This window comes from Pyrus communis, chromosome 9 (assembly GCF_963583255.1).
Source record: "Pyrus communis chromosome 9, drPyrComm1.1, whole genome shotgun sequence".
Taxonomy (NCBI): Eukaryota; Viridiplantae; Streptophyta; class Magnoliopsida; order Rosales; family Rosaceae; genus Pyrus; species Pyrus communis.
In genome coordinates this window covers 18,736,183-18,761,974 of record NC_084811.1, presented here as the reverse complement: position 1 = coordinate 18,761,974, position 25,792 = coordinate 18,736,183, and the positions used below count along the sequence as shown (strand labels likewise).

The 25,792-nt window shown below is 38.7% G+C and overlaps 1 pseudogene; it reads right to left on the bottom strand.

The window, feature by feature from the left end:
* On the bottom strand, positions 1 to 25,357 carry LOC137744454 (DEAD-box ATP-dependent RNA helicase 13-like; annotated as a pseudogene).
* Positions 25,358 to 25,792: the final 435 nt, after the last annotated feature.

Genomic DNA, 25,792 nt, shown 5'->3' with positions numbered 1-25,792 from the left:
TTCAAAATGCTTGCATTGCATGCTCATTAAGCACATTACTTTACCAAAACATAATGAGATAAGGAAATTGCCGTCACTTGGAGCTCCATTATTCCTAGTTCAACAATCTAGAACAAATTTGAGATAATACCTCATCCTACGATATATGTTGTTTGACCTAGATTATCAACGTCAGAGCTACAAAATCTCAATTAGCCATTCAGCTCAATCTCCTCCCTTCATCTGTTTCTTCCGCTTTCTCCGTTGATCTCTCAAACCTGAAAGGAATAACAATATCAATACAAACAGAGCCCACAGAAGCCAAATCCCAACCACCCCTCACATCCACCACCCAAAAACAAAGAGAAAAAGGAAAAAGAATGTACGTGTTTTCTCCTCTTTTCTTTTCCTCCTCAAAGTCACCATGTTTCTTCGCTTTTGAGCCACCTCTTTCCCATCACTGTGTACCTGAATGAGAAAGAGTATAAAATACTGGAACTCTAATGGACATAAAATATAAAATGAAAAATCCTAATTTTGAGGGCTTATTATTCATCACAATAAAGTGTTGTGAAATGAAAGTAATCCAATAATTTGTCGTAGTAATTTCAATATCACGTTCTCATACATCAGCTGATAATCTTATGGTAATTATAATTTATCATGCATCATCCATTCATGCAATAAAAATTTAAAATCAGATCATAGGAAGAATAAGCACACAGACTATGACTCTAGCATCTAGGTACTACCTCATGCCCAGCACTCCGAAGTCCCTGGAGTGGTTCCATGCAATCCTGACCAATAACTACCAATTTGCTTCTTTTCTTATCTCCCAAGTCACTGCCATCACCAAATTTTTGCTCAGCCAATTCTTTGAATTGATGTAGCAGGAAAGGTGACACACCAGCCTGAAAAAATAATAATAAAACAAAGGATCAATCTCATGTACTGAAAACAAATGTTATTTGTGGTCATAGATGCAAACACAGCGATCTGAAACCCCTTATAAAGTTACATATGCATCAATCAAAATACTCCTTGGTGGAGATCATACTCATCGTATATGGTTGTGCCAACCAATCATTAGTTCAATTCCAAAACTCTCCGAAACCTCAAATGGGAAAAGATGGTTATTAAGATGTCAGATTACAAACAGAAGTGATTAAGCAACTATGAAAAGGGTGGGAAAAAAATGTGCAACATACTAAGATAGCCCTATATTAGAGTAAAAATCCTAGTGCATTCTACATCAAATGGCCTTTCAATTATGAGGTGCCATATTTGGCCCTTCCTTTGCAGGACAGTATACTCGTTTCCTGAGTATTTCAAGGATACTCCATTCAATGTATTTAATCTTATTAGGTGGGTGTTTTGAGTTGAATGTTACACTCTAGCTATCAGTCAAGCGACTGATATCCTATCTTTCCTTGTAAGTCATCTTTCTTTTCATGGATATTAGTTTTTGTTTCTACGTTTAAATAAAATGATAGCATGAAAACTCATTTTGCCAAGAGAACAACAATTAACAAATAACTTCTAGAAATGAAGGTCAAAGTGAATAAGATCATTTCCAATCAGAAGGAAAAAGTCACTTAAGTTCCTAAGATAGTTACCCCTGTCAAATAACGATGTGAAAATGACTTCGGTTCTTATGGTTGCGAAAGTAACATCTTGAGCTCCTGTTTTCCGAACAAAAGTAGATCAGATGATATAGCTCCAAACTTTAGACTACGGATACTGAACAATCATAAGAGGCACTTTCAGAAATCAGAATGTTTATAGTATTAGCAACCTACTGCAACTTCTTTAAACTCGCAGAGCTGGCTTTCTTTTGCTTATCACTTTTCACCCTTTCCTCCTCACTGTCATCATGGTCCACAACCAATTCAATCAATTCTGCATTTCTTTCTAACCAATTTTTGTTCGATTTCTCCTAAAAAGAAAATAAGATTAAACAATAATTCATCACAAGAAAATTTTGTAAAAGACATGAAGGGGAATTAAGAGTAGACTAGAAAATATGCAGATCAAACATAATTTAGAGAAATTGAAAGAGACGAAGAGTAATATGATAATAACGATTAGATACAGCAGAGCAGGTAAGCACAAAGAAGAAAGAAGAATTAGCAGATTAATAACTTCTAATCTAAGAAAGAAAAACAACAAACACCTAGCAAGTCAAAGGACTAATAGAAAGATACTGGTTAAGAAGTTTGTGTGGGAATAACTAATCAATGCTTCAATACCCTCTTCAATCAACACAACCAGTGTTCAGTTACGAGATAATAGGTTTCATTAGGACTGTAAAATTAACCCACGGCATGATTTCTGACCCACCTTATTTTATTGTTTAGGCATGATGCATGGAGCAGGTCCAATGGCATACAAAAGCATGACAATCCATAACCAGTTGGTTTAGACTGAGCCAGACCCATCTCAAAAGGCATTAGGCACAACACAAGGCCAATTTGGCTGGGACTTGTGTTGAGCGGCTTGTGCCTAGACCTGGTATTCGTGTTGTGTTTTTCGTATTTGTGTCATTTTCATGTCATACTCGATAGCTTAACGGGTCGTGTCGTGTAATACCTGTTAAAGTAAACGGGTAATATGACCCGACCGAAATCAACCCGTTAATATTATCAGGTAATATGACCTGACTCGTTCCCCGTTAAGAAAAATATATTTTAAATCAATAAAAATGAAAATGAAAAACATAATTTGACCCAAAAAAATGTAAAACAAAATACTAAATTAGTATATACATACTAAATTTTGGAGTTGACCCCTTCATGAAAGTTATAAAGCTTTTCATTACAAGTGATTACATTTTTCACACTTCTACAATAATTATTATTAATTTTATTAATTTTGCACTCAAATAAAAAACACTGTTCATGAGATTTGGAGGGTTTTAAAAATCTAAACAACCATGTAACCATTGTCTAAGCGTTGAGGATGCAATTATGACTTTATTATGCTTTCACATCTTTCAAATTTATACATTAATGATTATGAATTTTGTTTATTTTGAACTCCCTTAAAAATACTATTCATGAGAGTTTGTATGGTTTTAAAAATTCAAATGATCATATACCTATCCTCAAAGCATAGAGGATGCGACTACAAGTGTTTGCATATTTTTTCATATTTTTCACACATGTAAATTAATTATTTTATTTTTTTTAATGTGTTTGGTATTTTTAAATAGAACTTTAATGAAAAGTCACATTTTTACTATAATGAAAAACCATATTTTTACACTAAAAGTCAATCCTGGTACTATTCACTTTACCCTTTATTTTGTCCTTATTGTCAAAACTCAAAGTTTTCAAGCCCTTTTTGTAACATCCCGTCCCAAATTTCATTTTAACGTACATTGAAATTACAATTTTACCCTAATTTGTTTGTGTACGTTAAGTGTTGTGTTGTGTGGGTTGTGGGACCACACACAATCATGCATTTTCTTTTTCTCCCGGGATTTCCTCCCTCTTTCCCTCACTTTCTGTCACTTTGTCTCTCTCTCTCTCTCTCTCTCTCTCTCTCTCCCTCCCCGAGCTCCATTATTCTTCTTCTTCCTCTACACACGGACACACATACAAGCATAATCAAACCTTCACCAATCAAGAAACTAAGACCACCATCGTGTTCGTGGAGCTGAGAGGAGTTCAAAGGTGCCATTTTCAGGTAAGAATATAGATGTTTTCACGTCGTTTCAACGAGGTCCGATTATTGCACTGTTCATGCAAACCTAATCTAGCTTGTTTTAGGAGATTCTAAGCTTGTAGATGTGTTTGTGAGGTCCCAAGGAGCCTCGGAGTAGTTCGTTGGGTGAATTTGGACGTCACGATCGTCCTGTGCAAAGTTGGCCGAGTTTTGACCTTGAAGACAGGTGAGATTCCTTAATTTTTAGGCCTTAAAACTAGTCTAACGTTGTTCTACTAGTCCTAGGCTTCATTTTGGTATAAAGAACGTGAAATTTGGTTGAAAAACGAAGGAGAAAACAAGGTTTGAAAAATTCCCAGTTTTCCGGCGCCGTCGCTTGCGCCGGCGTCTCGCCGGAGAAGACAGGGGAATATTCCGTTAAGTCTAACGGAATATTCCTAACGGCAGTGACGGAATCTGGTTAGATTTAACGGAATATTCCGTCAGTTTGACGGAATATTCCTGACGGCGTCTGTTAACACCGTCAGTGTGCAGTGCACGTGGCCGCGCGTGGGGGCGCGTAGGGCCGTGCCTTGGCCGGCGCGTGGGGGCGCGTGCGTGGTCCAAAAATTTTTCTAAAAATATGTGTGTGATCCTGAGGTTGTGTAGGTCACGTTGGTATATTCAATTGTCCAATTTGAGCAATGTATGAGAAGTTATTACGAGAAGTTGCTTAGGTGCTTTTAAATTAACGTTTTCGTAACTTTGTCGCGTTTAGGTGATTCGTTTTCCGAGGACGAGCGTACATACTCGAGGCAGGGGGGCTACGACCCTTCTAATTACCAGTGAGTGGGCTTTTGTTTTCCGTATATACCTATATACATATTAATTCCCAGAAATTAAATAGAAAAGGTTATTTGTTTTATGCCATGCATCGTATGAATGTTGTTTACGCATCATCGCATGTATTAGTAGTGGCATACATATATATAAATGTGTATTTGGTGCTGTGGACGCACAGGTAAGTGCCAGGTAAGCGGTATTCATGTGGTTATGCATTCCTGTTTATTATGCAATAGTAGTTTGAAATGCTTAGAGAGCTCATAATCTGCACCCCCGGTGTTAGTGCTCCCGCCCAGGGCCAGGGCACAGCCTTCACGTGTATGTTCACCAGCACCGCATGCTCGCCTTGGATCCAAGATAGGTGCAAGCCTGTCGTACAGACCACAATAGGTGGTTCCGACTTGTAGGTGACCCGCGATTTATGGCACAGCTTCACGTGATCGTAGCACTAGAGCATACATATATATAATACACCCAGCTTGTCGTACAGACCACGTTAGGTGGTTCCGACTCGTGTGCAGATTCAGATATTGAGTTGAGAGTGGAGCTCTAGATGCAGCCGTACAGGTCACGTTAGGTGACTCCCGGCTGCCAGATTATATGTTATTGATGTGAATTACGCTTGAGCATTTATATTTGATTATGATATTCTGTTGTGGCATATTCTCAAGCATAAATGGCATATTGTGAACATGAATGGCATATGTGGAGCATGATTGACATATCTATACATACGTATATATGTTCATTTTCTGGGAAGTATACAGGTTTTACGGCGAGGGGTTAGAATGTATTTTGCTAAAGAGTTTTCAAAGAACTTTGTTTTTGCCCACTCACGCTTTTGTTTTTGCGCCCCTCCAGGTTCTAGTGGTCTAGCAAGTTCGGTGGTTTATCCCAGAGGGCGTCCCGGCATCTCTGACAGATACTCACCATTGTAGGGTCACCTTCGGGTGTAAATATGTCGTATCTTTTCCTTTTGGACTGTTGTAGACTTGCTCTGAATTGTGTCTCACATACACTAGTACTTTGTATGCTATTAAGTTTTTAATTATTAGTACTTTTATATTACCTTCTTATTAGCTTCCGCACGCGCACATGGCTACGTCACCTTCGTGTGACGGCCAGCATGCCCTGATCTCGGTCGGGGTGTGTCAGCTTGGTATCAGAGCCTAGGTTTGGCAGTCCTGTGTCTTTATGAGTATTCTAATAGTTGGTGTCTTCTGTCAGAATCATGCCGCCTCGTCGGGAACCACGTCGCTCAGATGAGTCTAGTTTCCCTGATCTTACTCAGTTGGGAGAAGTGATTGCTACAGCCCTTCAAACAGTGATGCGCCCTCCCCAGAGGACTCCTTTGGAAACTATGTATTACCTGAAGTTGGATAAGTTTAAAGGTAACGAGGGTCACGAAGGCGCAGAGCGTTGGTTGGAACACATAGAGAAGACTTTCCGTGTGTTACATAACCAGGGGAACCTTCCTATGGAAAGGTGGGTCGAGACGACCTCTTGGTTTCTGGAGATGGAGTCTGCAGCTTGGTGGGAGCAAGAACTTCGTAGGTTGACTCCAGCTCAGAGGACCGATTGGAATGTTTTCAAGGACGTGTTTCAGAGGAGATTTGTACCCCCTGAATACATCGATCGTAAGAAACAGGAATTCACTGAGTTGAAACAGCGAAAGATGACGGCTAACGAGTATTATCGTAAGTTCACTGATTTGTCTCGCTACTATCCGGATGTCGCTGGTAATCCGGCGGAGATGCTTCGTCGTTTCCGTTTGGGCACTAAGAAGAGATGGCGTTCTATGGCGACTACGACTCACTGTGAGTTCTACCAGGAGTTCTATGAGATATTGTTGAGGATTGAGGACTCAGAGAATATGTCAAGTGACAGTGACGAAGAGAAAAACGGCAATCAGAAGAAAGACGACAAAGGAAAAGGTCAAACATCGCTTGGGCCTCGCCAAACTCAAAACTTCAAAAGGGGTGGTGCCAGTTCGAGTTCGTCTAGTGGTGGTTTCAGTGCCTCTGGACAGGGACGTGGAGGTAGGTTTTATGGAGGTGCTCGAGGCCAGAGACAAGGTGATGGTGGCCGAAACCGAGTCCCATTTTGCCGTAGGTGTAATAACCGACACTTCGGCGAGTGCAGGCAGATTAGCGGTGGTTGTTTCACATGTGGACAGGTGGGACATAGAGCGGTGAATTGTCCCCAGAGTCAGCAGCAGAAGCCGCAGCAGACCTTTATGCCGCCACCTGCACCGATTCGGCAAATCCAGGGTCCGAGTAATTGTGGTCAAGCAGGTAGAGGTGGTGCCTATCACTATCAGGGTGATGTTGTTCCCTATGCTCCGGGACCGTATCAGTACCCCCAGGACCCGTATTCACAAGGTGGTTATCCCCCGTATCCCAGCAACTACATGCCGTATCCTCTAGCTCCAACGAGTGGTTCTCAGTGGTACCAAGGAGGACAGTATCAGCAGAATGAGAATGCTACTAGTAGTGCAGGGTCTTCGAGACAGATGGGTCAGCCCAGTCAGGGGCGTGGAGCTCAAGGTCGCGGTGTTCAAGCGAGCAGAGGTCGTGGTGGACGACAGCAGGGCCAGGGGCGTATTCACAATATTTCCCTGCAGGATGCTCAGAACAACCCGGACTTGATTATGGGTACGTTAAACATTCTTGGTTATTTTGCTAGAGTCTTAATTGATTGTGGAGCTACACATTCCGTTATTTCTCATACATTTGCTCAAGTAACGCAACCTCGCCCCACACCTCTAGGGTACGATTTAGAATTCGCTATGCCTAGAGGAGAGAGATGTGTTGTAGATTGTATGTACCCAGGATGTCCAGTGATAGTAGAGGGTGTTGTTATGCCCGCTGATCTTATCCCGTTAGATATTGTCGATTTTGATGTGATTTTGGGCAACGATTGGTTGCACTTCTATCGTGCCAACATTGATTGTTACGGGAAAGTAGTTACGTTTCACCGTCCTGGATTACCTGAGGTTACTTTTGTGGGTGAGCAGAGTGGAGTAAGACATGGTGTTATTTCGGCTTTGCGAGCGAAGAAGTTGTTGACTAAAGGTTGTCAGGGGTACCTAGCAGAATTGAGGATGTGAGAGTGGTTAGACACTTCCCTGATGTTTTTCCTGAAGATTTACCTGGTTTACCCCCAGATCGAGATGTGGAGTTCAATGTTGAGTTACTTCCAGGTACAAATCCTATTTCTTTAACTCCTTATCGTATGGCTCCTGCTGAGTTAAGGGAATTGAAAGTGTAGTTACAGGAATTAGTGGATAAGGGATTTATTCAACCTAGTACTTCACCTTGGGGCGCTCCAGTGTTGTTTGTGAGGAAGAAAGATGGGACTTTGAGGCTGTGTATCGACTACAGGCAATTGAATCGGGTGACGATTAAAAACCGTTATCCATTGCCTCGTATCGACGATTTGTTTGATCAGCTGAGAGGTGCTTGTGTATTTTCTAAGATAGACTTGAGGTCTGGGTACTATCAGCTGAAGATTAGTAGGGATGATGTTCCTAAGACGGCGTTCAGGACTCGTTACGGTCATTACGAATTTATGGTTATGCCGTTTGGGTTGACGAATGCACCAGCAGCTTTTATGGATTTAATGAACCGGGTATTCCAGCCTTACCTGGATAGATTTGTCATTGTCTTCATTGACGATATTCTGGTGTATTCTAAGTCCAAAGCAGAGCATGTCCGACATCTTACTTTGGTGTTGAAAAGGTTGAGGGAACACCAATTGTATGCTAAGTTTAGTAAGTGCCAATTCTGGTTAGATCAAGTCGCATTTTTGGGGCACATCATTTCTGCTCAAGGTATTCTAGTTGATCCTCAGAAGGTTGCAGCTGTGGAGAGTTGGGAGCAACCACGAACCGTCACTGAGGTGAGAAGTTTCATTGGTTTGGCGGGATATTATCGGAGATTCGTTAAAGATTTTTCGGTAATTGCCTTGCCACTGACGAGGTTAACAAGGAAAGATGTTAAGTTTGAGTGGAATGATAAGTGTGAGCAGAGTTTCCAGCAATTGAAGCATTGTCTCACTCATGCACCTGTTTTGGCACTCCCGGACGATAGTGGTGATTTCGAGGTTTATAGCGATGCTTCCTTGAATGGTCTGGGATGTGTATTGATGCAGCATGGTATGGTGATTGCTTATGCTTCGCGGCAGTTGAAAACCCATGAGATGAATTACCCTACACATGATTTGGAGTTGGCTGCTATTATCTTTGCGTTGAAGTTGTGGAGACACTATCTTTACGGAGAGAAGTGCAGGATCTTCACAGATCACAAGAGTCTTCAGTATCTCTTCACCCAGAAGGAACTTAATCTTCGTCAACGGAGATGGTTGGAGTTGCTCAGCGATTACGATTGCACGATTGATTATCACCCTGGTCGTGCGAACGTAGTGGCCGATGCACTTAGCAGGAAGTCACAGGGCCGTATTAATGCGTTGTACACTAGTCGTATTCCTCTTTTGGTGGACCTACGTACTACGGGAGTAAGGTTAGAAGCAGAAGATCGAGAAGTGGCATTACTTGCTAATTTTCAAGTTAGGCCAATCTTGGTTGATCGGGTGCTTGAAGCTCAGGTAGCTGATGAACAGATTCAAGAACTAATTCGAGCTCGAGATCAAGGAAGAAGGCGAGATCTCAGAGTTCGTGATTCTGATGGCATGTTGATGTTAGAGGGTAGAATGTTCGTGCCTAGTAATGTGGATTTGAAGAAGGAAATTCTAGATGAAGCACATATCTCGGCTTATGCCATGCACCCAGGGGCAACTAAAATGTACCATACCATTCGACCATTCTACTATTGGCCGGGTATAAAAAGGGAGATAGCTGAGTATGTGAGCAGTTGTGCTGTTTGTCAGCAGGTTAAAGCAGAAAGAAAGAAACCGTTTGGGTTGTTGCAGCCGCTTCCCGTTCCAGAGTGGAAATGGGAAAATATCACTATGGATTTTGTGTACAAGTTGCCGCGTACACATAATGGCTTTGATGGCATTTGGGTGATCGTTGATCGGCTCACTAAGTCGGCACATTTCATTCCAGTGAGAGAGAAGTACTCTTTGAGCCGATTAGCAGAATTGTTTATCTCAAAGGTTGTGAAGTACCATGGTGTCCCTGTAAGTATTGTCTCGGATCGTGATCCACGATTCACATCGAAGTTTTGGGTAGCTTTTCAGGAAGCTTTGGGTACGAGACTACTTTACAGTACGGCATATCATCCACAGACGGACGGACAGTCCGAGAGAACTATTCAGACCTTGGAAGATATGCTGCGAGCATCAGTGTTACAATTCAGTGATGCTTGGCACCAGCGGTTAGATTTGATGGAATTTGCTTACAACAACAGTTTCCATTCGAGCATTGGCATGGCGCCATTTGAGGCTTTGTATGGTAGATCTTGTCGCACTCCGTTATATTGGTCAGAGGTTGGCGAAAGAGTCTTAGTAGGCCCGGAGATTGTCGAGGAGACGACTCAAAATGTTCGGGTAATTAGGTCTAACCTGAAAGCAGCTCAGGACAGACAGAAAAGTTTAGCAGATCGACATGCTACGGACAGAACGTATGAGGTCGGAGATTGGGTATTTCTAAAGCTTTCACCATGGAGAGGTGTTGTGCGGTTTGGAAAGAAAGGGAAGTTGAGTCCCAGGTACATCGGACCGTACATAGTCACAGAAAGAGTTGGTGAGGTAGCTTACAGGTTGGAGTTGCCTCCGGAGTTGGCCAAAGTGCATAACGTTTTTCACGTGTCTATGCTCCGACATTATGTTGCTGATCCGTTACATGTGATACCTCCTCAACCGTTAGAGATAAATCCAGATTTGACGTACGACGAGGAACCGTTAACGATCTTAGATTGGAAAGAAAAGGTTCTGAGGAACAAAACGGTGAATTTGGTGAAAGTCTTGTGGAGGAATCACTCGGTTGAAGAAGCGACATGGGAGACAGAAAATAGGATGAGGGATTTGTATCCTAGGTTGTTCTTCGATTATTAGGGGTTATATGTGGTTGTTTTGAATTTCGGGACGAAATTCTATTAAGGAGGGTAGGTTGTAACATCCCGTCCCAAATTTCATTTTAACGTACATTGAAATTACAATTTTACCCTAATTTGTTTGTGTACGTTAAGTGTTGTGTTGTGTGGGTTGTGGGACCACACACAATCATGCATTTTCTTTTTCTCCCGGGATTTCCTCCCTCTTTCCCTCACTTTCTGTCACTTTGTCTCTCTCTCTCTCTCTCTCTCTCTCTCTCTCTCTCTCCCTCCCCGAGCTCCATTATTCTTCTTCTTCCTCTACACACGGACACGCATACAAGCATAATCAAACCTTCACCAATCAAGAAACTAAGACCACCATCGTGTTCGTGGAGCTGAGAGGAGTTCAAAGGTGCCATTTTCAGGTAAGAATATAGATGTTTTCACGTCGTTTCAACGAGGTCCGATTATTGCACTGTTCATGCAAACCTAATCTAGCTTGTTTTAGGAGATTCTAAGCTTGTAGATGTGTTTGTGAGGTCCTAAGGAGCCTCGGAGTAGTTCGTTGGGTGAATTTGGACGTCACGATCGTCCTGTGCAAAGTTGGCCGAGTTTTGACCTTGAAGACAGGTGAGATTCCTTAATTTTTAGGCCTTAAAACTAGTCTAACGTTGTTCTACTAGTCCTAGGCTTCATTTTGGTATAAAGAACGTGAAATTTGGTTGAAAAACGAAGGAGAAAACAAGGTTTGAAAAATTCCCAGTTTTCGCCGGAGAAGACAGGAGAATATTCCGTTAAGTCTAACGGAATATTCCTAACGGCAGTGACGGAATCTGGTTAGATTTAACGGAATATTCCGTCAGTTTGACGGAATATTCCTGACGGCGTCTGTTGACACCGTCAGTGTGCAGTGCACGTGGCCGCGCGTGGGGGCGCGTAGGGCCGTGCCTTGGCCGGCGCGTGGGGGCGCGTGCGTGGTCCAAAAATTTTTCTAAAAATATGTGTGTGATCCTGAGGTTGTGTAGGTCACGTTGGTATATTCAATTGTCCAATTTGAGCAATGTATGAGAAGTTATTACGAGAAGTTGCTTAGGTGCTTTTAAATTAACGTTTTCGTAACTTTGTCGCGTTTAGGTGATTCGTTTTCCGAGGACGAGCGTACACACTCGAGGCAGGGGGGCTACGACCCTTCTAATTACCAGTGAGTGGGCTTTTGTTTTCCGTATATACCTATATACATATTAATTCCCAGAAATTAAATAGAAAAGGTTATTTGTTTTATGCCATGCATCGTATGAATGTTGTTTACGCATCATCGCATGTATTAGTAGTGGCATACATATATATAAATGTGTATTTGGTGCTGTGGACGCACAGGTAAGTGCCAGGTAAGCGGTATTCATGTGGTTATGCATTCCTGTTTATTATGCAATAGTAGTTTGAAATGCTTAGAGAGCTCATAATCTGCACCCCCGGTGTTAGTGCTCCCGCCCAGGGCCAGGGCACAGCCTTCACGTGTATGTTCACCAGCACCGCATGCTCGCCTTGGATCCAAGATAGGTGCAAGCCTGTCGTACAGACCACAATAGGTGGTTCCGACTTGTAGGTGACCCGCGATTTATCGCACAGCTTCACGTGATCGTAGCACTAGAGCATACATATATATAATACACCCAGCTTGTCGTACAGACCACGTTAGGTGGTTCCGACTCGTGTGCAGATTCAGATATTGAGTTGAGAGTGGAGCTCTAGATGCAGCCGTACAGGTCACGTTAGGTGACTCCCGGCTGCCAGATTATATGTTATTGATGTGAATTACGCTTGAGCATTTATATTTGATTATGATATTCTGTTGTGGCATATTCTCAAGCATAAATGGCATATTGTGAACATGAATGGCATATGTGGAGCATGATTGACATATCTATACATACGTATATATGTTCATTTTCTGGGAAGTATACAGGTTTTACGGCGAGGGGTTAGAATGTATTTTGCTAAAGAGTTTTCAAAGAACTTTGTTTTTGCCCACTCACGCTTTTGTTTTTGCGCCCCTCCAGGTTCTAGTGGTCTAGCAAGTTCGGTGGTTTATCCCAGAGGGCGTCCCGGCATTTCTGACAGATACTCACCATTGTAGGGTCACCTTCGGGTGTAAATATGTCGTATCTTTTCCTTTTGGACTGTTGTAGACTTGCTCTGAATTGTGTCTCACATACACTAGTACTTTGTATGCTATTAAGTTTTTAATTATTAGTACTTTTATATTACCTTCTTATTAGCTTCCGCACGCGCACATGGCTACGTCACCTTCGTGTGACGGCCAGCATGCCCTGATCTCGGTCGGGGTGTGTCACTTTTCATTAGTTTTCCTATTTTTAAATTACTTGATATTTTTATTTTTAATGTGTTTTATGATTTTGAATCTCAATCTTTGCCTATAATATATTATAAAAATAAATAAATAAACTTAAATTTTAAAATTTATATAGAATAATAATTAATAAACAATATATACATATTCATTATATCTATTGTATTTTATAGTAAGTTTTTTTTAGTAGTTTAAAAAATTAAAAGCATCAAAATAACTTTTTTCTTATCGTGTCGAAACAGGTTACTCGCGTGTCACTCTTGTGTAAACTTGTTAAGGACCCGTTATTAATGGGTTATTATCGTGTGACCCGATAATGACCCAATTAGTTTTCGTGTTGACTCGAAACCCGTTATTTTCGTGTCGTTTATGTGTCGTGTTAACAGGTCATGTAAGAAATTGCTCGGTCTACTTATGCCTATTGGGTTGAGTCTTACATTACAACACGTTATACTTTATGTTATCTTTAGATTACAAGATTTTTTTTATTTTTTTATTTTTTTTTATTTTTAGGATTAAATTATTGTATAGTGATAATTCAAGTTATTTGTATTTGTTCAACATATATTAATAGTTAAGTTATTTCTAGACTAGAAACATCACATTCACATGCACGTAATGAATGTGCAATGTGATGGTGCAATGTGATGGACGTTTGGGTTGTGAGATGGAAGTTAAAAATAAGAGAGAGAAATAGGGTATGGTATGGGAGATAGTAATGGAAAGAGTTTGTTTAATACCATATTAGCCTTCATTTTAAAATAATATCATTTAAAAAAATTTAATGTACAAATGAAAAACCTGACATTTTCGATATTTAGGTTGACAAAAAGATTCAGTCTTTTTTTGGAGTGTGTATGTGTGTGTTAAAGAGATTTCATTTAGTAATAATATAGATTATTTAACTATATAATTAGTTGACTTTTGAAATAAAAAAATGTTAAAGAGTCACGTAAAGCCTTGTGAGTTCTAGGCTTGGTCTTATGGCCCATTCAATCGTTTGGACTAGGGCATAGGCCTAGCCTCCTAGGCCTAGCTTTTCCTCAACTGGGTCAGGAATCTCTGCCTGAAAAGGGTTTGAATCTTATTGAACCCTAGGGTGTGTAAGGCCTACCCTTTCATGCCTCAGGCCAAGTCAGACCGGACCAACCAATTTTGCAGTCCCGTTGTCCCTAGAATTGCACTGTAAAAATCTAAATTGAAGTAATACCTGGGAATCTTTCCGCATAATCCTGTCTATTTGACGTGCAAGAGATAACCGTTTCATGACCACAGGCATGTATGAGCTGTCCATGGGAAATCGCTGAAAACTTTCCTGGGTACAAAAGAAGAAACATAATAAGGATAATTGTGGACAGAAATCACAGGACTGAAAACATTGCTGTGGTTGATAAATTCAAAGTAGCACTTAATTTTTCCTTGACGTAAAATTCAAAAGAATGCCATCTTTCCAAAATTGCTACCTTAGAAAATGATTTGCACAAAGAAGCAAATTTGGAGGTCTCATTTGGTGCAAATAGTGCAATGCTGCACCCATCAGCAGAAGCTCTAGCAGTTCTACCACTTCTGTGAACATAAACCTAGTGAACAGAAAAAGATCAACACACCCGTCAGCAAATGTGAGGCCCTCATCAAACATGGTGAAAAGCATCCAGATGTTTACTTCTGCTGAATGTGGAAGCTGATAGTGAACAAAAGTTCGAACACCAGGAATATCCAGGCCTCTTGCTGCAACATCAGTAGCCACAAGTAAACCATGTTCAAATCCACGAAAACGATCAATTGCCTGCATTCAGCACGATGAAGAGTGGTAAGCTTTCAAGTCCATGACCAGGGATCTGGAATCAGGATACTTTTGTGACAAAATGAAAGGAAAACTCTGCTGGTAATGATTATCCAACGAAAGGAAATACCACATCCTAACTAAATAGAAAATTGTGTCCACATCTCCATCCGGCCAGAAGCACAGTACAATATAGGAAGTTCACAATAACAATATTTTTCGATGAAGCCCTTCAAATTTTTATTCTCTTTACCAAGCAAGAAAAGAAAACAATTAGTAAAACTTTACCATTCGTCCTATTGTAATGAAAGGAGAAAGGAAAAAAGCCATCAGATCTGTCCATGGTCATGTTGGCTAGGTCAAAAAAATATTATACACATTTCAGATCGAACTCTAGCAAGTTTGGTAAGATGATTGAAAAGTACCAAAAAGAAAAAAAAAACAAAACAAAAGAAGAATCCCTTTGCATTTCTTAGTTTGATTCGCTGGAGTTATCCTAATTTAAAAAATACGTATTTGTTTCATCATATAACTGCTCTCTTTAAAATAAACCCATTTCCTTCAGCTCCTCCAAAACTTCGACTGAAAATGTTGAACTTCAAATTTTCATTTCATTCCTAAATAACCATTTAATAGTATTGAATACTAAACAATTTTTATCAAGCATTCACATCGCCGAAACTTACACACCAAATCTGAATTTGTCTCTCACCATAATGAATAAATATTAAACATAACTTTTTCTTCGCGATACATATCTGGTACAACCTTATTTAACTTAATTGGAAAAGTGAAAGCCAAACCTTCAAGAATGCGCAGGATGAAGTGTCCAGACATTGATGCCAAGAATGCGCATGAGTGATGATATGTGTCGCAAAGCTGCAACTGATGTACAAAATACAATTGTGAGACCTTGTCCATGAACACTTAAAATATAATACAGGTAGGCGTCTTTATCTTCTTCCCTGCATCTGCAATCCTAAAATGATTAAGTAACAATCCGCTGAAAGGCTCATGAACTAAAACCAGAGAGACAACTAAGCAACTTTATAGCACAACACAAGCACTTCTCATGGATTCACACAACTGGCCCCAATTTATATTCTTTGTTATAAAGACTTAACTGGGTTGCCTTTAGAACAAATCAGTGGATGTATATTTAACTTGAGGCAAAGTCTACTCTACAGCCAAGGCAAAGTTTAACCTCAGGGTGGTGATTTCAACACTCCCACTTTGTCCATTTGCACTCCTATATCTTATTTCTATGCTTGGTGATTGAGGAAACAAAGGGACAATGAAAGCCTAAAATCAAGAAGTACAACAACAACAACAATAACAACAAAGCCTTTTCCCACTAAGTGGGGTCGGCTAAAATCAAGTAGTATACAGAAAAAAATGGGACTCTAAAAAACCACTACCCTAAGCTAAAACCTAAACTTTCCTGGTCATTTTATAATAAGATATGAAAAGAACCTAGTGAGATAATTGCACCAATAACATAAGCCCATTCAACAGAGCTACGAAGGGCAGGCTATAGCTAATTCTGCATATACAAGGCAGAATATGTAACCTTTAGGTAAGGGATTGTGAACTTAAGGGTCAAGGCAGTCATGGAAAAGTATGATCTAGGCATCTTTATAAATTTTACATTTTCCCATTCATACATGCAAGCTTAATAAGATGATTGCAACTCAATACCCAAGTCATGGATAAAAATTACTTTTCCGATTCCCCCCAAATAATTACCATTGCAATTTCCATTTAGATTTCAAACAAAATCAACTAGCAACAAAATGCAGTATCTTTTTACAAAATAGAAAGAAAAAAAATAAACTAATATAAGACATGGGTGCTTCTTTCCTTTTTTTTTTTTTTTTTTTTGGTTTATAAACATAACTTTTTTTTTTTTGAATAAAGTTTATAAACACAACTGATTAAAATAAAAATATACAGAAACAGAGGACGAACAGTCCACTGCACTTAAAGCTAGAACACAAAACACAGCTAAAAAAAAAAAAAAAAAAAAAAAAGTCCAGAACAGCAGAACAAAGCACCAGAAAACAAAGTCTCTCCAATCTAAAAAGATAGCATACATGAACTGCACCAAAACTCTGCATCGATGCCCAAAATCAAAGTCACTCTCACAAATATACCTTCTCCTCCACCTGATCAACATCAAACACAATTCTGTTTAGCTACATCAAAAGCATTACCAAAAAAGAGCTCTGTACAGCACATCTCACCAAAACTACACCCCTCCCAGCTCAAATTAGACTCCCTATACTGGGTAGAGAAGAGATGACCCACTCTCAGCTACATTTTTACCATATCACAGCCATGGGGAGAAAGAAGTCTCCTTCTCTGAACTATCCATGACACATGTATTAACACTCCCATGAGCCATAATGCAAGCTAAACCATATGTTAGGAAGTTTGTTACTACTTTACAAAGTCAATAGTTAAAAATTGTCACTGACATATTGCAACATTCCAATAAAAGAAGAAAATTTGGGCCATAAGATTGCACAGATTAATACATAAATCTTAAAAGTTTTAAAAGCATAGGCATTGGAGGAGGGAAGAAGACTGCAAAAGCCACCCATCTACCACCAAGCAAACCCATGACCTATGCGGCTATGCCAAATGAACCCAAGCATTACCACATAAGTGAGGGTGAATGATCAAACAAGATTGATACATTATAATACTAGACCTTCTCCAACTCCAAATAGTCAACTCACTCAAATTGATATTTAGCGAATGCCAACCATATGATAAGGTGCATAAAGAATAACATTGAGTTAAAAGCTTTGAGAAAAAATTCGACATGTAGCATAACAAAAGTCAATGCCTACCCCAGAGTTGCTATCTACAAAAGAAAATATTCGTAAAGATTGTTCATCACCATTCAAATATTAGCTCCACAAACGATTGGCGAAGAAAAAATTACTTACAACGTGATTGACTCAATCTAACACCCCTCTACTTAGTTAGAAACAATATTTTAATAAAATAAAATAATCACTTGACTTTATAACTAATCTGATTTCAGAGAAATATAAACATCTACAATTTCTCATGACACTATCAAGATCTGACAATTTCACCCAGATAAATCAATCTAATACAAGATCATTTAACTACATACATACAACTAATTGACAACTGTGAAAGAAAGTTTCCTCATTTCATAGACAATAAGAAACCACGAATGAGTGGATTAATAGCAAGCCAAGATCATATTGAAGGTACACTGGCTTTCTAATATGCCAATGTTTGTTATCAGGTCCTCCCCTAGCCAAAAAAGTAGACACCCTTCCAAGCTATGGATTAGAGGAAACAGCACTCAGTGTGCTAACAGGACATATTTAACACCAAAAGGTAGCTAGAAAATTTTCTTTATTATATAAACCTTTGGTAAAAATTTGAAGAGTCTAGGCATCATAGTGAGGCAAGAGCAGATTAAAGTAGACAGCACTGTCTTTAGTCAAAAGAAGGGACACTCTTCCTAGGTCTGAATAAGAGGAAACGATACTCAGTGTCTTGTGAGGACTCCTTTACTATGTAACTTGGCTTAATAAAACTTACCTTGTTTTAGAACAAAAGGAAACTACTAAAAAGTGTAGGCATCGTAGCGAGCCAAGAGCAGATTGAAGATACAAAGCACTGGCTTTCTGAGATGCCATTACTTGTTATCTGGTCCTCTCTTAAAAAAGGAAAGAAGACAATCTGAGGCCTGCATTGGAGGAAACAGCACTCTGTGTCTTAAGAGGACCACTACTTTGCCACTAAAGCTATTAGGTAACTCAGTGCAAGAAAATTCTCTCCATTTTTTAGCATAAGAAAAACGTAAAGACTGTAGGCATTGTAGAGAGCCAAGGGAAGACTGCAAATACAGAGCTTTCTGATATGTCATTGTTTGTTATCACGTCCTTTTTAGCCAAAAAGGAGGCCACCTTTTCGAGGTCTGCAATAGCAGAAATAGCAATCCTTGTCTTCCAAGGACCTTTCTTGAGATTCACATTCTCACTATTAAGCATATACATACAGTGCAAACTTAGTGGAGTATATCAGCAAATCACAGGAAGCTAACAGGAAAAAAAATGGCATGAAGGCTTCACATGTACTAATGAACGAAAACAGGGAGAGGAATTCACTGTTTGAGCATCTATGTCTGATCATTGAAAAACCTATTGCCCATAGTCTTCTTATAATTTAATTTTGTTTAAGAAAAAATATTACTACTTGCTATCATGAAATAACAAGGATGCAGTAAAGGGCGATAAACTAAAGGAGAATGAAGTAAAAATAAAGAGAAAGATTAGAGAAGGAGAAAACAAAAAAGGCAGACAACAAGAAAAAAGATAAAAATACAAGGAGACAGAAAAACTGGGATAAGTTCAAACCAATATTTGAATAATGTGAGAAAATCATAAACCCTACTACAATTTATACAAGCAGTCCAAAAGTAATAAGATACCAAAAATACCCAAAAAGGAACACTTGAATAACATGACAACTGAAAGCCAGCACAAAAATAAATAGTAATAGAAATGAGTGCTCAACCCTAAATCATAACATGGAGATTAGGTTTTGTGCTCAGGCCTAAAATAAATATATTTTCCTTCTTTGCATCCATCACGAAGGCATTGAACCATAGATGGAGCTAGTCACCAATCATGAACCAGTTAAACTAAGGTATAGAAGTGATTTGCACTAACTCTTATGAACATGTGGTCCAACCGAAGGGAAGAAAAAGGCATCAATTGTATAATCACATTTTTTGGGGGACAAATTACCAGATATCTATAGTGTTCTTGGGGAAAGTTAAAAATTGTGTACCAACTTCTGTAGAAATAACCAGAAAACAAGTTAAGGTATAAACAGAACCAAACATATCAAGCTTCGCATAATTCAATAGATAAACAGAAATTTCAAAAAATAAAAAGTAAATGGCTGAATTAATAAATTGAAGATTACGAATAGACACTTTTATAAGTACAATCTATTACTTATGATGCATAGTGGATCGAGTACATTAACCTACAAAGTGGATCTGAGGTGTCAGATGTCCTGCTGCTAACTTAGTTACTAACGAAACCACCAACAGGCCTATGTGTATATATGTATGCAGGAAAGACATACATAAATATTATATATATTAGAGAGAGAGAGAGAGAGAGAGTTCACACGGTTGAATGGAAAAAAAAAATAGATTGAAAACATTATGCTCTAAAATGACAGTCGGTAAGGTGAACTGTATTCTCCTGAATAAGAGTTCCTCATGTCAGACAATAGATGGATAGGTCTCACGAAAAAGAGTTCCTCATGTCAGATAATAGATGGATAGGTGAAAGGCACGTACTCAATAAATGACTCCACAAGCTTATTTGCCAAAATGGATGTATTTGTCAGATCAATGATGGAAACATTGTCTCTCATCCCTGCTCGCTCACTTAGAGCTTCTATAGAATTCACCCCATCAGACATTGATTGGTTGGTTTTTTGTGAACTACGCCTTAACTTCTTACGGAAATCAGGAGAAAGTGCTATAGTAGCAGAGAAAACAAATGTTTGTCTTTTCTTCCTCTGGAAGTTGAACATTGCAACAGAATTTTGTGCATTTTCAGAATGGGATTCAGTTGATGTATTCCTCACTGGAAGCATGTCAATTATTGACTGCATTTCATGAAAATGACCATTTTCTATCATTCGATCAGCCTCGTCCAGCACAAAGAAAGACAACGAATGTAACTGGAAAAACAGAAAAATTAGTCAAAAAAACAATTTATCTATACATGTCAAAGGTGTATGCATGCATCTAGCTCATTAATGAGCATGAGCACAAGCATTACTTGATACCGCAATTGCGACTAGTCATCATATTCTTTCTAAATTATGGACCAGTGAAAAAGCTAGAACAGGATAGCCTCTTCCAATGAAGGCTACGTACATTTATATTAGCGTACGTGTATGATATCACAAGTTACTTCAGCGTGATTAAACAAAAAAACAAAAAGTTCAACCTTTTTATATTTCCAGTTTTCTTATTAAGTAATTACTTGTACCTTTTTTATAGTGGTAAACTTGTGAACCTGTGGTAACATAGTTATGTGTGATCAACTGCAGAATATAATCAGTACACATATGTAAACAAGTCTAGCTAATCTTGAACTCCTAGATCTAGTCTTTAGTAGTCCAACTTAAAGAGGAAAAAACTACTACTTTAATCATCACGCAAAAACAAGATATATGAATACTAACAGCACATTGCACAATAATGATAACTCAGAAATTGAAAAACAGCACATTGCACAATAATGATAAGTCAGAAATTGAACATACTGACATGCATCAAAACGGGAAAAATGAAGGGAAAAACAAAATTTATTGTCAGAATCAATGTCTTGCGTTAAGCAAATGTTATTAGTAGTTCAGTACTGACTCAACTAGATGCTTTTCTCCACCAGACATAAGTTCCCATAATCTCCCTGGAGTCCCAACAACGATCTCAGGACTAGCCTTTAGAAGTCTCTCCTGCTTTTCCATTGACATCCCTCCAACTATTGGAACCACTCTAATATCAGTATCCTTGGCAACTGCCTTAAGATGATCAAAGACCTGGAAATGAAAAAATAAAAATCTCAACATGCAGATTCCGAATCGAACAAGGTTCACAAAACCCACATTTTCAACTTATTCAAAAAGAAATTTCAGTATTACTGTTTAAAAAAAAAAAAAAAAGGCAAGGCACAAGCAAACTGCTGCTTCCCATAGAATGCGAATAAACATGAGATACTTTACGATTTTCAGAACCTATAACTAACTTTTCTGGCCCTGCTATTATAAGTCCTAAACAATCCTATCATTGGCTGCAGCAGAACTTTTCATTTTCTTACAAGCTGATATGAAATATACACAAGCACACCAGAGGCAAGAAAAACAAACAGTGTAGTAGTTTGATGTTTCTTCAGTTACTACTACATGTTCCCACTGTTGCATTAAGCAATACAAAAAAGTTTCTCCAAAGCAATATGGATTAGTCAGGAAATATTATAGGCTCTACCGTACAGAAGAGTGCCTCTTGGAAAGCTCACAGGGTAAACTTATAAGCTCTAGTCATTAAAAATGACATGAGGACAGAGAGCTACCGAAATTCTATGAGGTTACTGCTTAGTGTATTTATTAGTTCTCCAGTTATATTACATAGTAAAACGGCATCTAAAAACCTTAATCCTCATAACACAATAATGCCCTTCTCCTTTGGTTGCATGAAGATTTTATTCCTAATGACAAAATCCTCAATTCCTATGTTATGGAGGTGCAAAATTAAGACAAAGGGAATAACAGATTTAAGGGGTGATGTTATCAATTCTAACACTATTAAGGAGATATATCTCTTTCACATTTTTAGGCTCACAAGTTGGGCTTAAACATGTGTGCGTTAGAAATGCAGGTTTCTTGTTTGGCTATTATCAAGGGTCTTCCAATTGCACTGGCTTCTCTTCAAATTTACTTAGCCACTATGTATGCTTCTTCCGCCTAGCACATGTAGCACATAGAACTTACAATATCGTTTTCTTCTATATCGTGGGACTTTTAGTTCAGACATACAACTTCGGGGAACTTCAGGTACTCGATATAAAAACGTTTGTACTTCCTACACTCATGTCTTGTTTTGTTTGCATGGAATGGGAATCCTTCTCATTCTTGCTCATTTAGGGCATGATTACTTACAAGGAATGGTATCAGTAGTATCCATGTGCTTACTAACAACCAGGGGAATGAAGAAGTAGGTGGGTCAGGGTAGGTGGGGCAGGTTGTTTATCATATATCCATTCCTTTTCATTTATTATAAAAGTAAGAAGTAAACAAACATGCCTTCAGTGTTAACTTCAAATAAGGAAATAAAAAAACATATGGAGTCCATGTAGGCCATACATGTGGGACTCCTGATGGATGATATGGGGATGGAATCATTCATTCCAGTAGGAATGAACTTTCATTTATTATAGAAACCAAAGGCTTAAAAAAAAGAGTTTCCAGAAAAGGAAAACTGTTGTTTTGTGGAAAAATTACATGAACAGAATCAACCGGCAATCAATTTTGTTACCTGAAGTCCAAGTTCCCTTGTGGGAGTAATGATAAGGGCCCATAAAAGACCTTTTGGAGCAAACTTCTCTGTTTCCTCCCCCTTTTCATCAAACATCCTTACAGCCTTTTCTTTTTCATCCAATAAGCGTTGCAAAATGGGCAAACCAAAAGCAAGTGTCTTTCCAGACCCTGTTTCAGCAGCACCAACAACGTCCTGTCATATAAATCAATTTAATGAGTACCAAACAAGAAATGATCTTTGCCTACCAAAGATCTTACACAATAACCTTAACCAACCTTCCCTTGATGAGCAGCAGCAGGAATACAAGCTTTTTGTATTGGCGTTAGGTTCTTGAACCCAAGCCTATATATTGATTTCATGATCAGATGATGGAGTCTCAACTCATGCCATGCATAATACTCATCTTCATCGAAAATCTCTTCGTCAATTTCTTGTTTTCCTTTGCTATCATCATCTAGAATCACATACATCAATGCAGAAAGTGGCATGAGTATCTTAATGTAACACGTCCAACAAGCATTGTCAGAATTATGTGTGCTTCAAGAAAATATACAATAAGATAAAAAACTGAACTAAACGTGTGAATATTTTATTTGTGTGATGAGATTGGAAGGAAAAAGTGATCGACCTATGGTGGTGCACCACCCGACCAGACTAACCAAGACCAGAAAGTAAGAAATTACACACACTACTATGTAGGTTTAGTTTTTGTAAGAAACATCAAATTTTATACAGAACGAATAAATTTCCGTGTCATTCGCCTGGAAAATCAATCAATTGAAAGTACACCTCTTATCAAAGAAAAGATAATGAAAGTGCAGTTCAAAGTCTGAAAAAATTTCCTAATCCCATAATCTTTAATGCAGTTATTAAATATGCACGAAGTGATGTTTGACAATAACATTGAATTGAGATTATCACCAATCCATCAACGTGTTATGGGCACATTTCATAATTCTTTGTTATTTAGATTATGGATATGGGAAGAAAGTGGCAAAGATGAGGGGGATAGGAGAAACAACACATCTGACAGTCTATAAATAAAAAACCAAAACCAACTTCAAATTGTTGTTTAGTTTTAGTTGTAATTACTCTTCCCCGTTTCTTCTTTACCTTTTCATTTCACTCTCTCCTTCCCAACATAAGTAACACAAACAATTTTGATCCAAACCTAATGAAACTAGTACTACAGATCAATTTATAGCCTGATAAGTTAACAAGGACAACGCTCTAAAATCATATGAATTCGATCAAATTTGTCACTGGCATGCACAGTGCCAAAATTTCTAACAAACAGCCCAGCACCAATGCAGAAAACAAAACATAAACAAATAAAATAAAGAACAGCACTAAATTTTCTAAAAGTAAAAGAATACAAGACTAACCAACTGTACTCTCCACATTTTCCAGGGTCTTCTTGGCCTTGTTCTTCTTCTTCGTCAACGTCTTCTTCTTCCTCTTCTTCATAGAATTCACATCCTCATCCTTGCTTTTATCTTCAACCTCATTGTCACCATTTCCATCAACACTCTCAATTCTCTGAGCTTGGTCCAGCTTCTTTTTCTTTTTCTGTTTCTTTTTCTTCTTTTTATTTAGCTCGCTATCAGCCTTGCCCAAAATCTTTTCGCCATCAGCCTCAACCCCTCACCAGCACCCCCATCAACTCCGCTGCTGCGCTTCCTCTTCTTGGACTTTTCCCTTTGCTTACTGTCTTCCTTGCTATTCCTATTTTCTACGTGTGGTTCAGGAATTTCAAACCCATATGCGGCCTCATCAATCTCCTCAAGCATTAGGAAACCTGCATTCATTCATATAACAACAGCAAACATAAAACCCATAAACCCCAGAAATCAACTTTCCCCTATTTTCTTTTCCAAATTTTCCCAGTAACCAAACAGAAAAACAAAACGCAATTTTGTTGAACAGTCGTTATCATTAGTCAACCAATGTAATAGGATAGAGAGATGGCACGACGAGCTCGTTGTTGCCGACCACTTGCGAGAAGGCGTTGTCGTCGTTGGGGAGAGAGGGGTTCCATGGGAGCGAATCGAAGCGCTCGAGCTCTGCGTCTTGCTGTTGAATTTGCTGCTTCTTGGCTTTTCTCTTCAATCCGCGCGAGAGGGGGTGGCGCCATTGTAACAGGAAGGAGGCAGCGACTGAGGCTTATACTGGTTTGGTACTGATTCTGAAAAAACTGCTATCAAAAAAAAAGCTGGAGCTGTTTTTGTGTTTGGTAAACACTCAGCTTCAGCTTTTTTTCACAGTTTTGGATGAAAAAAAGCCAAAAACAAGAAGCTGTAAAACCTAGCTTTGAAAAACCGGCTTTTTTTCACATTTGTTTTACATAAAAGTTTACCAAACACTCTAATACTGCTTTTTTTTTTTCAAAAGCACTTTTATAAAAAAATTTACCAAACACTCTACTGCAGCTGCTTATTCTCACAGCACAGCAGAAACAGCTTTTTTTTAAAGCACAGCAATACCAAACCAGCCCTTAGTCTCCCAAGTCGTATCTGTGGTATTCGTGTATCACCTGTAACAGTGTAATTTTAACGTATCGTATCGTGTCATTATGACCCGTTAAGAAAAATATTTTTTTTCTTAAATTTTCACATACCACACATTGCCGCATAAATATTATTTCAAAACATTAAAACACATTTATCGTTTAAGTACTACATCTACACTTGAAAATAAGAGCTTAATAAACAAACATCCATACACTACTAGTTTATTACAAAATATTAAATGTGCAAGGATATACAAAATGAAAGAGTTTTTGTTTTCAAGGTTGTGAAGCCTTTCTCAAAAGTTTAAACCTTGCCAATAGAATTCAAAGCTTGCATATTATTCATTTTACAAAATCCTCAATTTTCATCGATCATCATAACATAAAATTTTGTGGTATTCACTAGTGTAAATATTTTAAATTGAAGATCGAATTCATTCATTATATTCATATAGGGTCAAGGAGTGTACCTGTAAAAAAATCATCAAAATCAGAGTTAAAATAACCGTTAAATCGTGATTTTTTGTTGATAACCGTTGAAAAGTTTTGT